The 13,407-nt window shown below is 39.2% G+C and overlaps 1 pseudogene; it reads left to right on the top strand.

Moving 5' to 3' along the window:
* The first annotated feature begins 5,024 nt into the window (after window positions 1-5,024).
* Window positions 5,025-11,065, top strand: LOC115662009 (protein ACCELERATED CELL DEATH 6-like; annotated as a pseudogene).
* The last annotated feature ends 2,342 nt before the right edge of the window (window positions 11,066-13,407 follow it).

The raw sequence follows: 13,407 nt of genomic DNA, 5'->3' as shown, positions 1-13,407 counted from the left end.
GGAGCATACATGATTTCGGTAACCTACCTTCTCCATTCGACTAAGATGGTTGGCTTTGTTGTAAAATGGTCAATCTGCATTTAAGAGGTCAAGAGCTTGATTTAAGTTGTGAAGGAACTTCTTAATGGCTCACACTACTTTGTCTAGTTGTGGCATAATTCTTAAAATTAAAATTAATGTCCGTGCAACACAAATCCAAGCTGCAAGAGCTAAAAAAAAAGTGGGACGAGTGTGGTTGCACCTTCTCCGGTGACTTCTCAGAAATTGTCTTAAGAAAGTAAACGAATGAGATTTTAGTTTTACTAAGATGCTACCGTCAATTAGTGCCCTCTTACCAAAAAAAAAACGTCAATTAGTGCCCGGTATTCAGCGAACATCACATGCTCTAGCTTTAATTAAATTATTTTTGCGGCCTTGCATTCTCTGCCATGCATCCCTTGTTGAAGCATCACGCAACGCTCAAATTTTTGTCTAGATGTTACAAAAATACTGACACATGTTATAAAACGTGGCCACCAATTGTGAGCTGTCGAGACCTAAGCATAATTTATCGTGCCATCGCTGAATAAAGATCTAACATTACTATGATATTTTAGGTGCGCGAACGTGTGGTTTTATAAATCAAGTCAACCTACTCTGTCAACTTAAAAAATCACCTTTAGGTCGTTCCGTCTCCCTAAATTAAAGAACGAGCCATCTTGGTTTACTTCACCAGCTATTATCCACCTCAAGTAGCTTCCATCTTACTGACTCCATTATAAAGAACAACCCATCTTTGTTTACTTCACTCATTCCAAAACAAGTAGACTCACTTCCAAGTCCTTCGCTATCGGACTTTCCACTTCAGAGAATCAGCATCAGCATCAACCCCCAGACCCAACACCATTTTTTTTTTCTCAAGTCCTGCCTTCTTTTTTCTTCAGGTTCTGTTCTCTATCTCCCGACTCATTGCTTCTGTTCTTCGATGTTCTTCGTGTGTACCATATTCATCTGAAATCTGCGGTCTAACAAGGCTGCTTCCGCAGTTTTTTAAGTTCAGTCGTTTTGACATTTCGGGAAACTTTCGAATGAGTTGATCTAGATCTGTTTCTTTGCTAGTTGATGTGCACTTTGGGGGATATGTGAATTAGCGTTGGCTTGGGTCTGCTGGTTTTTTAGAAGCAATTGATGTAAAACTAGTAGGATTGCCAGCTTCTGTAGAGTGGGCTTCTGCATAGCCTGCATTTCCAAAACCAGTTTCTCTAGATTCTGATTCTCCATAACCAGCTTCAACAACAACGTAATCTTCAACTGGGGATCATCAAAGATGACAAGAATAGACTCTTCAAGCGTTTTGGTTCTTCACGGAATACCATATATGCTTCGTTAGTAGAAGAGTATCCAAGAAAAATACCTTTATCTGACTTAGATCACTAGCATGCTTAAGAGAGCAAGCACAAATGTGAGAAACATTGGGCTTCCTACCTTCGTAAGCTCAAAGATAGTCTTGCCAAATATAGGTCGCAAGGGAATACGTTTCTTAATGAGGTGTTTATGGCCTCTGCTCAGAAATGCTTATAAATTTTGCTTTCTACCAACAAAATACGTGCCATCTCTTGCAACGTCCTATTTTTCTTGTCAATGACACCATTTGTTCTTATGCGTAAAGTGTGGAAAAATCGTGCTCAATGCCCATGCTCATCAAACTAAGATACTAAGTCAGGATCACTTCTAATGCGTGAAATGCTAAACTTATTCTCATTTTGGACTTCTTACCACGTTTAGCAATCGCATGCACAGTATCATGCTTATGAGCTAGAAAAAAAACCGGAATAATCTAAATTGCTTTTTCTTGCACAGGCAGTCTCAAAAAAGAAATACATACCTGTTTATAGAATAAATCTACTTGCTAAAGATAAAAAAAAAAAATCACACCTATATCATTGTCTGAAACCTACTCGTGTAACTACCTTTCTACACCGCTAATTGTCAGAATAAAATTCCTCAATAAGGCTTTTGATACACTACTTGATCCATAGATATAAATGAGATCTTCTATTTACTATTTTATGACAACATAGGTGTGACACTATCTTCTTTATGGACTTGACAACCTAATTGGGGATCAGTTTATATGCATACACAATTGAGGGCCGGCCTCACAGGCGGCCCATGACCTCCACCGGCCCTCGTTGAGCCGGTGACCAGCAGAGAGAAATAAGGAAAAGAAGAAAAAAAGATAAAGGAAATAAAACAAAATGGAAAGAAAAAAGAAAAAAAGGAGAAAAGGAAAAAAATTCAGAAAATTTCAAAAAATTACAAAAATCGTTCACTTTAGTGCCAGCCGTTCCATGTAGGACAACTAGCACTAACTAGACTGCTACATTAGCGATTTCGGCCAAAACTACCTGGAAAGACTAAATTGACAAATCGTCAAAAAGTTTATGACTAAATTGGCAAATTATCTAAAGATTAGGACTCAATTGGACAATTGTAACGTTGAGGACTAAATTGGTCAATTGTTAAAAGTTTTAGGATTAAATTGGTATAATTGAAAGGTTTAAGACTGATTGGCCGCCATACAATAGTTTTAGAACTCTTTGGAAAGTTTTTCCCCACCAATATGACTGATTTGAGTTTGTATTACTGAGACTGTGGCCAAAGTTAAGAACAAGTGTAAAAGAGACCGAGCTATCAATTATATAAATAAATATAACAGGAAGATTAGGTTGTGCGCATGTAAATGCAATACCAGATAGTTATACATACGTATGTTTTTATTTTGAAGTTGACTTTTGTCAAAGCCCAAATCTGTGCGGTCAGTAGCTAATAGCGAACGGAGGGTCCAAGCGCTAAAACGACCTACAAAAATTCCATCAGGTTTATTCCCCGATGCTAAAGTGAATGATCAGTCGTGAAAGTGATTAATGAGAGGAGAAAATTTTAGTTTTCATCGCGAAGATGAAACATAATACAATCGACTTTATCTTTCTCCGTCCTTGTCGAAGAAAACTTCATCTATCTAACTAGATATCGAATTAGTATAATTTTAAAATTGAGTAATGTCCATATTTATGATTCACCAAATAGAAGATTGGTCGCAGGAGTTTTCTTTGATCATGGATAGTATAGGATTGATGCTATGTAGGAATACGAAGGGATCGACTAATAGACCTCATTATCAAAGCCCTGCATGCTATTGGTAATAGGAATACCTGTTTAAGTGCATTTTGTGGGCTACTAGATGGTGCACTTGTCTTTTATTTTAAGTTTCATTGGGCCGATTTCGTGTACAAGTAGTACTTTCCTTGAACCAACTCCCTCCAATTATATTTCTGATTAATAGACCGCAAGTTATGGACATTATCAACATGCAAATTTAATCAAAACTTAAATCTGAGTGACGTCCATACTTATGTGCTTTTACCTGTACTATAGGAGTTACCAAGTCAGCCAGTTTCGCCGAAGTCAAAAGAGCTTTCACAGCAAATCCAGAGGATAAGGAAACTATTAAAATATGTTTCGAGTTTGAGCCTGTGGATAATTTTGATCTAAAAGTGCACATAGATATCCAAGTCATATTTTCATGAATATGGTTTTCTTAATCTGAAAAGCCTATTGGACTTGGATGTTGCCGATTATTGGAGTTTGAATTTTGGTCAATATGTCAAACAAAGAAAGAAAGCATCGAAAAGATTAAAAAAGTTAAATATTTGCTTGAGGAAACAAATATTCTTTCCTAATTGATGTTGGAGTCTACGGCTTGAACAAGAAAGTCCAACGTGGCTTTTGATTCAAACCATGACTCAGTCAACTCTTGGGCACATATAATATATTCTACTGTGGGCACCCTTGGGAGGTAGAAGTTGAAGAGTGCAGAGTGTGGTCTTCGTGCCATCCTTGTCCAGAGAAGAACTGAAGCGCCGAACCGAGTGCTTGACGTGAATCTTCGTGGAATTATATCCTGGCGTTTTCTTCGTGCGTGAGTGATTTAGCAAATTAAATCTTGTGGTAAGATTTGTAATTAATTCCTCCGTGAAATTGAGAAATTATTTCGTGAGGAATTATGAAGCTAAATACTGTGTGCGTTATTGGGTGTAATTAGAGCTTGAAAAACACTTAGAGTGTTTGAGTGACTCGAGTATAGTTGTAATCTTCGTTATCTCACTTGATCTATAATGGAATTCCGTGCTGCTCTTCCCGTGGACGTAGGTCACTACGACCGAACCACGTAAATCTGGTGTTTGATTTATTTTCTTGTTCTGTTAATTTTATTGTTTGATCGCTTGGCTTCCGCAACAGAAACAACACTTCATCAATCAATCGGAGGTATGGCTATAGAGAGTTCTGTCTAACTTAGGTCATAGGAAAATATGGCCCTTTGTCTGCATCAGATTTCTTTGATTAGAGGGGGTGCTCCCACTGAACTTGAAGATATTTATACTAATACCCATACAATTATTATTGTTTTGCATTTTTTTAATAATGCCAATTTGACTAAATTGTTTTACAATTTTTAAATTATGCCAATCTGACTAAATTCTTTTACATATTTTGACCCCACATGCAATTTTAAGGGTCAACCTCTAATTGACGCTTAGATGAATTTTTTTGAGGATTTTTTTGTGCGAGCACTCATAGTCTTTTGCTTGTTTAAAGTGAAACACCTTATCGATGTCTTTTTGTAAAGTAGCTACCTCCAACTGAACCACCTCGCAAATGCGTGGCATCTTATTAATTTCTTTCAGTTAATTTCTCATAATGAATCATTTGTATTTATTTACGCTTCCATGATCTTGTGCAACAATTTTTAAACTAGAAAACTTTCTGTTCGGATCCATATAAAATTTTGTATGACCATAATAATTATTATAAAAGTTTAAACGCTGTACTTCGTATTGAATTAATATTCTGTCTCCTTACACAACCCTTGTTCCCTTGCAATAACTACATTACTTGCATAGCTTAGGCTCGATGGACACCTCGATCAAGGTGGATTCAAGAAGGATTGAGGAGGAGCTTCCCTGAAAATGTTAGACAATGAAATGAATAATGCTGCGCTAGCCGCGAAGCAACAAGATCCAGCGTATGTAGCTGCTAGAATACAGGCAGATGTCAAAGGCGCCAATGTCGAAGATATCAGATCCACGATCGAAACGCTTGCCGATCAAACTGATTCGTTTGCCTTTTTCAATTTCCGGGGGCTATCGAGGGGTTCACTGCTCCACATTGCAGCAGCAACCGGCAAGAACAACATCCTACGGCTCCTGCTTAATCATGTCGATGCTGACCTCATTGCCGCCAAAGATGACTGGGGAAATACCCCCCTCCACATTGCCACTAAGGCCAAGGCATTTGAAGTCGCCGACATGTTGATTCGCCAGGCAAGAGAGCTCCCCAACGTCGAGAACATCCTGAGGATAAAGAACAATCATGGAAACACCGCTTTGCACGAGGCCGTGCTTACTCGTGACGTTGGCCTCGTGCGCCATTTGTTGATGGAAAGATTTGGAGCCCGTGTATTGGCAGAACGTGGATCAGAAATCTCCCTTGTGCCTGGCCCTCGACACCGGCAACTCCGAGATACTTCAGGTTTTATTTTCGCTCTCACTCGACCCATCGAGGATACAAGGCTTGCTGCCCGTTCATGGTGCCGTTGCGCATAATCAATGTGGTACGTACCTAAATCTACTTTTGGGAAATATCTATCTATGTGTAGACTGAACTCGTCGCAAATCTGTGCAACAACTCTCTATACTTACCCAAATATGTTACGGGGGCTCACAAAAAATTCCAAACCCTGCTTATTAAAGTAGTTGGATATCTCTTGAACTTTTAATTTGTTCAATATAATCCATAAACTTAAATTAATGAATAGACTACATTGAATATTTTAATATAGTTTGGGAACTAAATTGAATATGTATCAAAAATTCACGGATGACATTAAACAAGTTAAAAGTTCAGGGACCACATTGCACATTGGGCCAAAGATCAGGGATTGTTTGTGTCATTTTTTGATTTTGTTCCATCATGCTAGAGAAAGAAAGTCACAGTGCTTCGAGATTCACAGCTTGAAGCCACAATTTTTTGAACCGAAAATGGGTTAGATAAACCCTTCAAAGCATTTGATTCATTCAATCAATAGTATCACCACTACTTTCACCATTGCAATCTAATCCCACATCAGCGAATATGAATCCAATTATTGATTAAGGTTTCATTGAAAATGTCTTTATCCCAAAATGGGTTAAAATACATCAAAACCAACCAAGCCCCAACCAGTGTAAAATGTATATGCGGATGTTGTCCCTAATTTGAAGCTCCTGATCCCAGATTTATATGGCGAGATACTCAAGATGAACATGAAGCTATTTGCAATGACCGACTCCAAAGGTGGTAATGTATTCCACTTAGCAGCTTTCTTGAATCGGGCCTCTGTGTATGATGTCTTACAACCAGAAAATGAATATTTGGCCCGAGAATGGGACGAGAATGGAAATCTTCCCATTCATATTGTGAGCAAGATGGGTCATGTTGCACTAACAGAGAAGCTATATCCGGTATCCCAATCGGTAAATAGGCGAGGACAAACCATTCTTCATGTGGCAGGAAAATACGGGAGAGCTTCAGCGGTGAGACATATACTCAGACATCCAGATTTGGGGTTTATGATAAATGAAAGAGATCATGCTAGAAATACACCTCTACACTTGGCAGCGATGTATTTACAACCCACCGCTTTGATTCCTCTTCTGCTGGATGAAAGAATTAATCCCTCCCTTCTCAACCACGAATGCTCAACTGCTCTTAACATTGCTCTAGATCACTTACAAAGGGAGCCTACGTTACAAAAGGTAGGTAACATGAACGGTCACTATTTTATTTATCAACTTACTCGAAATTTTCAGAGTAATACCTTTGTTAAGCGCAGATCTCGTATTCACATCATTATGTCTCCCAGTCGATAGCATTGTTGAAGCATTGATCAATCTTCTAGAATAGCTGAGATTCCTCTAGGATTAATATTGTACAAGTCTCCAATTTAGCCTTAATAGGTGGTACTTAAATTTTGCCCATGAATATGATGCACCTAGGGGACTGGCGGACCCGTTATGCGACTGGACGAACCGGCGGGCTTGAAGTCAACAATGTCAGATTGAGCTCAAATTTGATTGGCTGAAGCGAAACGGCGTGCTGATCAATACATGTAGCTTTTAGCTATAATTAACGATGGATTTTCGCGATTCTGGGTCGTTTAGATGGTTTTTTTTAATTATTTTAGTAATTTTCGAATTAAGGGTATTTTTGTATTTTTGCATTTTTTTTTGTCATTAGGGTTAACACCCTTTATAAACTCGTTTTTAGGATTTTGAGAGGCAGTAGTTTTTGGATGTTTTGAAAACTTATCGATTGTTAATCGATTGAGAGAACAGTTTGTTCCTCGTTATCGTTTTGATTCTTCTGTTTAGCCTAATTTCTATCGCGCTTCGGCATCAATTGGTATCAGAGCACAGGTTGCTTGAATCAATGGCTGAACAGAATCGCGGTCGTGGACGGCGGGCTCGTGGTGGCCGAGGGCGTGGAGGAGTTCCTGAAGCAGACGATCAACCGCGTCTAAGAGATCTGCGAGACGTAGAAATTGAAGAACAGAGAAGACGAATCCAGGATTTGGAGCAACAACTTGCGGAGGCGAGGTTGGGCGTTCAATCCGAAGAAGGAGCGGAATCTGAGGATTCATCCGATGATGAAGAGGAGAACGTAAACCCTTTCGGGGTTCTGAACCAGGGGCGGAATCGAGGAGTACGACCTGGAAATCAGCGTTGTTCACAAAATTTCGGAATGAAGATCGAGATTCCCGAGTTTAATGTAAGGCTCATCCTGATGAGTTTATTGATTGGTTGCATACGGTAGAACAGATTTTTGATCTTAAAGACCTAACTGAGGAGCAGAAAGTTAAATTAGTGGCTATTAGGCTACGAAAACATGCCTCGATATGGTGGGAGCATGTGAAAAGGCAGCGTGCTAGAGAGGGGAAATCAAAAGTAAATCGCTAGGATAAGATGAAGAAATTGTTGCAAAAGAAATTTTTACCTACTCATTATAGGCAGGAGGCATTTATTGAGTATCACAACATTAAGCAGCGAGATTTAACGGTCGAGCAGTATACCGAGGAGTTTGATCGTTTGCGTATGCGTTGTGATGTGGCTGAGGAAGACGAGCAAACAATTGCTCGATATTTGGCAGGCTTGCGATATGAAATTTCTGATGTTGTCCAATTACAGCAATATTGGACCTGTGAGGATGTGTGCAGGTTGGCCTTGAAGGTGGAAGGTCAGTGTAAAAGAAAGAGCGGTAATTCTAAATGGTCAGGTAGCAGTTCCAAGTGGTCAGATAAAGAATCCCAAGGAAAAGCGGGAACATCTGCAGTAAATTCGACACCGGCCACAGTTAAGGATGTGAGTTCTAAACCTGCATCCAATGAGGGGCAGAGTAGTGCTGGAACTAGCAGGGGAGGAACTGCAGCCAAGCGGTGTTTCAAGTGTCAGGGATTCGGGCATTTTTCTGCTGATTGTCCGAACCGACAGATTGTGACGCTTGTTGATAATCCAGTCTTTGATGAAGGTCCAGTTTATGATGAATCTAAAGGCGAAGAAGAGGATGCGGATGCGGAACAGGAAGATATTGTCTATACTGATTCTGGTGAGTCCCTAGTCGTTAGAAGAATATTAAATGTTGCTGTAGTAGATGATGAGTCGTGGCTTAGACATAATATTTTTTATACTAAGTGCACTAGTAGAGGAAAAGTATGCAGCATGATAATAGATGGTGGGAGTTGCGAGAATGTGGTGTCCACGACTATGGTGGAAAAGTTGGGGTTAAAAACAGAAGATCATCCTCAACCATACAAGCTGTCGTGGCTTAGAAAAGGGAACGAGGTGAAGGTGAGCAAAAGGTGTCTTGTGCAATTTTCGATTGGAAAAAATTACATCGATGAGGTGTGGTGTGATGTAGTCCCAATGGATGCTTGCCATATTTTATTGGGGAGGCCGTGGCAGTTTGACAGAAAGACACAGCATGATGGTTTCAGAAATACTTATACCTTCAAGAAGGATGGTCGAACCATTACCCTAGGTCCTTCAGATTTGAGAAAGGAAGTGAAGAATAATCTGCTGTCCAGGTCAGAATTTCTAGAAGAGGCAGTGAACGCGCCTGAGCTTTTTGCCATTGTGGTGATGGAGCGGAATTCTGACAGTCCCGAAATTCCTACCCAAGTTCTGCCCTTGCTTGAGGAGTCTCAGCGATGTCGTACCGGAAGAGTTACCACCGGGTTGCTGGGTGAGCACAATGTTTCGGAACTTTTAATGTAGCAGATTTGTCACCTTACTACATCAAGAGGAAGAAGACCCTGAAGAGATTGACGACAATGAAGACGAAGCAGATTCGAGGACGAATCTTTCTCTAGCAGGGGAGGATGATGCACCTAGGGGACTGGCGGACCCGTTATGCGACTGGATGAACCGGCGGGCTTGAAGTCAACAATATCAGATTGAGCTCAAATTTGGTCGGCTGAAGCGAAACGGCGTGCTGATCAATACACGTAGCTTTTAGCTACGAGTAACGATGGATTTTCACGATTCGGGGTCGTTTAGATGGTTTTTTTTAATTATTTTAGTAATTTTCGAATTAAGGGTATTTTTGTATTTTTGCTTCTTTTTTTTTTGTCATTAGGGTTAACACCCTTTATAAACTCGTTTTTAGGGTTTTGAGAGGCAGTAGTTTTTGGATGTTTTGAAAACTTATCGATTGTTAATCGATTGAGAGAACAGTTTGTTCCTCGTTATCGTTTCGATTCTTCTGTTTAGCCTAATTTCTATCACGCTTCGGCATCAGAATACGTCCGCGGATAGAAACAAGTGAATATCTCTGACAAATGCTGAGATAAATTGTAATATGTCTCGATTAATTGAGCCTATAAATAAGATCAGGGGTTGTCAATGTTGAAATCTTTTTTTTCTTAAAAAGCCAGAGGTCTCTAAACATGGCATAATCTCATTACATTATCAGTAAGTCAACCAATGACAAAGGTGAACCGTATACATTTCATTCTTGCCTCTTTTCTCATTTGCGATGAACTTGTTACTGTAGTGTTAATTCCTCAAAATGAGCAGACACTGCCTCTTTAGCAGTAAAAGTTTCCCTTTAAATGAGTACTCCAGAGTTCGTTCCTGTTATCGATTCAGTAACAATTTGTTCTTTCTTTCCTTTTCTTACGTTTCCGATCTCAGCTGTTGGCATTCACGCTGTTGCGAAGCGCGTCACCTATAAGCTCAGATCTAATCATACTTAAGCCCGAAGCTCGAGATAAAGCGTTGCCAATTTTGGGTGTGAACGAAAAGTTGCCAAACCTGGACCGACTGAGGGATGATACCAATACCCCTCTGTTGGTGGCAACGCTGGTGACCACTGTGACTTTCGCAGCTGGTTTCGCAGTTCCTGGAGGATTTAACGGCTCAGACACGGCCTCAAAAGATTACCGCGGCATGGCTACGATGCCGGACAAGAGAATGTTCCAGGTCTTCGCGATTTGCAACACCATCGCGATGGTTTGCCCAATGATTTCGGTTGTCGGCCTCCTGTTAGCGTACCACAGCGACGTCCACTTAGCAAAAACTGCATGCAGGCGTGCAACAGTGTCGCTATCAATTGCCCTCCCGACAATGTCCGCCGCTTTCTTAACTGGCGTCACCTTGACAGTTGGCAAACTCCCTTATCACCGGTTCTGCATTATCAATTGCCCTCCCGACAATGTCCACCGCTTGCTAGCACGATTTTACTTTTGGGATACGTTTTTCTCCTCATTATCACCGGTTCTGCATTATCACAGTACTATCCTTCATTTCTGGAGTTCTTCCCCCTCTTTAGGAGTGACCATCGTCCTATCCGTCTTCTGCTATCCTGGATTATTCTCGTTTCCATTTATTGTGTTGGAGTTGAGAGGTGCATTTTGGATGACTCGGAAGAGGACAGAACGACGAGCGGGGCCTCTGCTAGTCCGCCTTTGGATGGTGGCGGTAAAGATTAATTTGCAGAAACAAATATATATATTTGCCTTAGTGGATTTGGCTCATTCTATAGTTGCTTTCCTATTGCATTACATTAATGATGATTGCTAAAGTATTTACATTCAACCGTCTCTTCCTTCAATAGCTCGTATTATTAGAATAGTTGGATGTAGTTTCACAACATCTCACACAATATCAAAGCTGGCGATTCTCAATTCGAACCTTTTCAACCTCCCGTGTTATATATTCTCATATCATAGACTCGAGCGAAGTCTAGCCTACTCGCAAAGGGGAGTATTAAAGTATTCGAACTAAATCATGATTTGGGCTAAAAAGTTTAAGCTTTTAAAATAACTGTGTTGCAATTTAACGAAACATCACGATGATACATGCGACATGCTGTCTCAGTTGAATGGATGAGTGGGATGAGAGGGTCATTTCGTCCGTTTCACGGCTTGGAAATCAAATCTTTAGTTTTGAACATGTAGAAGCTCCCCTCTTATGAAATCGCTTGTCTAGACCGGCCAAGGACGACTTACCCTGAACCATTCCAAATGGCTTGGTGCTTATACTGCTAGAAGAATCCTTTCACATCCCTTGAAGCCAGATTAAGAAGTCAATCTGTCGTTCGTATATATGCACAAATTGCTTGGTCTTCAAAACACTCGTCACGTTCATTCAAGTTCTGCAGTCCGCCATGGTCCTTGTATAGTATGCTCCATTTTCGCATTCGTCCGGACTGAGCCCAATCACCATGCCTCTGCTTTCATATTTTTGTTTTTTGAGATGGCAGCCGTTGCCCGTTTCGACGACTCATCCATGGCCGTCGAGATATCAACCTCACCGTTGAGGCTCACAGCGATGGACCAGCTGTGCCGTCAGATCTATAGGCGTGGCTCTCAATTTGGAAGGTTGAAACCCTCCATGGCAGCACGGGTGTTTTCTTCCTTTTTTGGGGTTTTCTTTTCTCAAAAATATTCAACTTCTTTTCTCCCAAACAAATATCAGATTTTATGGAATTATCTTTTGTCTTTCCACTTATCGTTTAAGCCTCAAATTGTACTTCAGTTCTTTTATATTTCCAAATCAACCCATTAATGTATATTTTTTATTATGTATTTTTTCTTTTATTTTTTTAGAATATTACTTAATGAAATCCTAATCTAAATGATTTATCCTATCGTTCTAAATTTATTTATTACATGAAAATCAAATTTAGGGTGAGAAATATGAATTCTATGATATTATTGTCAAATGATACAATTAGTACTGATAATCTCTATCGTATTTGATATGCATTTCATTGTTGTGGTGTATAGAGAAGATGTCATGTACACACTTTATTCGCCAAGCCCCCACTAATAATGCTATTCACGTATATATGAAGTTATAAATTCTAAATATTATTTTGTTGATAGGCTTTTACTTTGGCAGAGTTGATTTTTCTTGATCGAATTAGTTTTTTATTACTAAATTATTTCATATTTTAAAACAAGATAAAAAAAAAATTAAGTCCGATAACGACATTAGTTTTTTCTTGATCAAATCATTGATAAACAGTTTAACTTCCTTAAAAAAATTAGTTCATTTTATTTTTTCTCGACTTAAAAGTTTCGTCTCTTCATGCGAGCATATCTTTCTATCTAACTTTATAAACAATCATCTATCTTTCATTGTAATCAAATCAACATTCGAACTTGGTGTGTTTTTTAAGTACCGAATTCGTGTTCTCAGATTAAGTCACGATTAATCAACTAACACTTTATGAGTTAATTAATGGTAGAGAAGATGGAAGTATGAAGCCGTGAGATGAGAGCCATAAAAGTGATAGTAGATTACTTTCTCTCAAATAGGATGACTTTGCTATGCTCTTATATTAACAGTTGAGATCTTATACAAGAGAAAATGAAGAAACTATAATGTATTCTGACGAACTTCATTTGATTGAAATTATCTACCAATTCGACATAGATTTCAAATTATTCATCAAATAATATGATGAAAAAACTAATTTTTTCTCCCAAATCAAACAATAACCTCTTGATCTTGATCATCCTCGATTTGAAAATAGGTACAAGTTTTTCCCAAAGCATGACAGTTTTCTGGATGTAAATGATTATATGTTTGCAGATGGATTATTCTCGTTGCTGTTGAGGCATTAAAATTTCTATCCAAATATTCCCAAAGCCATCTCTGCTCATGCTTGAACATTCGTGGATGCCAGTCATCAACTATGAAATTCATGTTCATTGTCTGTTAAATTATGACTCGTGTTTGAGCCGTTTACGGAAAGCAACTCGCTTGGATAAATTTCCATATTTAACTGTGAAGATATCTTTACTGTTTGATATAAGTAAAAGTT

The sequence above is a fragment of the Syzygium oleosum genome, unplaced genomic scaffold (genome assembly GCF_021117445.2).
Source record: "Syzygium oleosum isolate NSW1041296 unplaced genomic scaffold, Sole_v2.1 Sole_v2.49, whole genome shotgun sequence".
Taxonomy (NCBI): Eukaryota; Viridiplantae; Streptophyta; class Magnoliopsida; order Myrtales; family Myrtaceae; genus Syzygium; species Syzygium oleosum.
The sequence above is the reverse complement of the archived record's forward strand: the minus strand, read 5'-3'. Positions and strand labels throughout refer to the sequence as shown.